At 36.6% G+C, this 2,986-nt stretch overlaps 1 long non-coding RNA gene across 1 annotated transcript; it reads left to right on the forward strand.

The window, feature by feature from the left end:
• Positions 1-510: 510 nt before the first annotated feature.
• On the forward strand, positions 511-2,705 carry LOC131238627 (uncharacterized). Its single transcript, XR_009167988.1, has 3 exons — positions 511-601; positions 1,836-1,906; positions 2,508-2,705. It is a non-coding gene; the product is annotated as an uncharacterized LOC131238627 (long non-coding RNA).
• The last annotated feature ends 281 nt before the right edge of the window (positions 2,706-2,986 follow it).

Raw genomic sequence — 2,986 nt, forward strand, 5'->3', positions numbered from 1 at the left:
ATAATATTTACAAATGGATGGACGTTGTGGATATAACACATACATCATAATGGGGACCACATAACTTGGTGACGTCACTTCAGTAGCGAGTCTGGCTACTCAACTGGGCGTTGATTGGCTACTGACAAGTTGAGTAGGGAGACTACTACTGAAGTGATGTCACCAAGTTCCGTGGGCCCCACCATGATGTATGTTTTGTATCCACACCATCCATCCATCTGGAGAGATCATTTTAGGGTAAGATCCAAAGAATGAGTCACATCCAAAGCTCCAGTGGACCCCACCAGAGAAAATAGGGGGGAGAGTGACACCACTGTTAAAAACTTCTAATGAGACTAGTTAGGGCATCGACCCTAACCAACCCCTCTCATCCATGTCTCTCTCTCTCTATGCCTGTCCCTCTCTCTCTCTCTCTCTCTCTGCGCCTCTCCCTCTCTCTCTACGCCTCTCCCTCTCCCTCTCCCTCTCCCTCTCTCTACACCTCTCCCTCTCCGTCTACAGTAGAGCCCTTTCTTAGATCCATCATCTTCATCGCCTCCATGCTTCCGATAATCAGTGACCAAAATCAATGGTTGTCATAAGCGGCCAACTCAAAGTAAATGTATGAGTCTCGGGATTGTATGAAAGAGGGTTTTTTTTTTTTTTTTGAAAAGAAACCCTTACTCCTTAATGGATTACGAAATCCATGATGCAATTTTATTTGATTACTGAAATTGCTTATTCAATTTTTAAAATTTCAATTCTCTAGATGGAATTCGAAATCCCTGATTGGATTATGAGATTCCCAATTCCAGATATGCCAATTTAGAAAATCCCTAAACCGAATTTTTAGGGATTGAAATCCCTAAGCATCGAATTTGGGAATTGAAATGCCAATTCCTGATTTGGGGATGGAGATCCCTAATTTTTTGATTTGGGAATTGAAATTCTCAATTTCTAATTTTAGATTACATCTTCTCTATGATTCTGGAAAGTTGCATTCCCATAGCTTTTATCATGACAATGAGCCTTGAGTGAGTAAGTAAGCTCCAATTCAAATACCTTATGATATGTCATTGAGGCTTTTGACATTGGATGTGTACTGTCTAGTAGCTATTGGCTCAAAGCCTGGTAGAAAATTCAAGTTTTACATATATGATGATCGATATGGTGGTTTTAGGAAGGATTATTTATTTATTTATATATATGATGAATTCCGCCCCTTTTTCTCCACAATAAGGAAAATTACAATTCCTCAAAAAATTATTTTCATTTGAAGGTATTGAACTCGGATCTATTCACAAGAGAAAATTTGGTTAACTTTGGAAACTTCTCTCGAAAGTAGAAATTAGCTATTGTTTCTAGCTTTTGATACATTGATGATCTAAAGAAATCTATTCTTTTTTTTTTTTTTTTATGGGATATGATTGTAGGATATGCATTTCCAATATATTAACTGTAAGTTGCAGCTATCTTTGTTATCTACTAAAATTTTTCAGTAAAATGATTCTTTTTCAATGTATAGAATGTGATATTTGTAAAGATAAACAATTGAGGCAAGAACTTATAATGCATGTTGCATCTTTACAAACAAGTCCGTCTACAAACATCTTAGGATAGAGAATGTTAAAATTTCACCCTACAAAAGCAAGGAACTTGTAACATTATGGTTAAGTTGGATTTCTACCACCAATACTGATCCAGCCTCTGGTGATGGTAAATAGCCGTGTATTTAATGCATGAAAAGGTTTCCTTGTTATTGTTTCTATACATTTTTTTCCTAATTGTTGAATTTTAAAATTTGTTATATTGAAGCATGTTTTTAACTTTTGTTTTTTTGATGTGGCGAGTTGTAGAATATTTTGGACAAGAGTTTGCATCTAATTGCTGACAATTATCAAGAGTTGGAAGTGTTCAATTTGATGAGGTATGCATTCTCATAAAAAGGTTCTAATTTCATCTCATGTATGAATGCTGAAATTTGAATTTTAGCCTGCCCAAGAATTGGACCGAAACAGGCTAAACGATTGGGCAACTAGCCACTAAGCTAAACTCAATCAGTGGACAGTTACCAATCGATTGCCTTATATTAGCTAACTGATTGAATGTTTTGAAATCCTAATTTTTTATGAGAGAGAGAGAGAGAGAGAGAGAGAGAGAGAGAGAGAGAGAGAGAGACGGGGTTCATCTTCATGCTCCATTTACTGTAATCGAAGGATATTCGGATAATACTACCAAACGAGGTTCACTTTTTGCTGATGACAGATGGTGGTTCTCTAGATGGATAGAGGAAGTTAGGGTAATGAAGGGAACCATCTCAGTTTCCTTTACCCATGTAAATAGGGATATTAATGGTGTGGCAGATTGAGTTGGCTAAGAAGGATTATAATAATGACAATTGATTTTCACAGCTTTTGTTTGTAATACAAACACTAGAAACACCATATCCATGAAACTGATTTCATTTCCCCTGTTTACTATGAATGCCTTACATAGCATGTCAAAATAACTGGAGATTTTGATTACAGGTATAACAGGTCTATACCGTGGAATTGTGAGTAATATTGCTTCTTCAGCACCAATTTCTATGGTTTACACCTTCACATACGAATCAATTAAGGGAGCGATGTTGCCCCTCTTGACAAAGGTGATCTTGCATGTTGAGTTTTGGGATGGTCTTTCTGTCATAACAAGTGTCTGATTTGCTTGCATTTAGGAGCCTTCGCCTGTGTTTTTATTTTTTATTTTTGTTCTCATGCAGGAGTACCATTCTTTTGCACATTGCACATCAGGTGGATGTGCAAGTATTGCTACTTCATTTACTTTTACCCCAAGTGAGCGTATTAAGCAGTAGATGCAAGTTGGTTCACACTATCAGAACTACTGGTATACTTCTTTTGTTTGCCCTTTTGGCTTCGATGATGGGTTTAACTAAAATTGCTTACATTTTTATAGTAGTGTTCGATGTTATATTTCATGTATTGGCACTTGCATTGCTGTAATTTTT

The sequence above is a fragment of the Magnolia sinica genome, chromosome 3, assembly GCF_029962835.1.
Source record: "Magnolia sinica isolate HGM2019 chromosome 3, MsV1, whole genome shotgun sequence".
In the NCBI taxonomy this organism is placed as follows: Eukaryota; Viridiplantae; Streptophyta; class Magnoliopsida; order Magnoliales; family Magnoliaceae; genus Magnolia; species Magnolia sinica.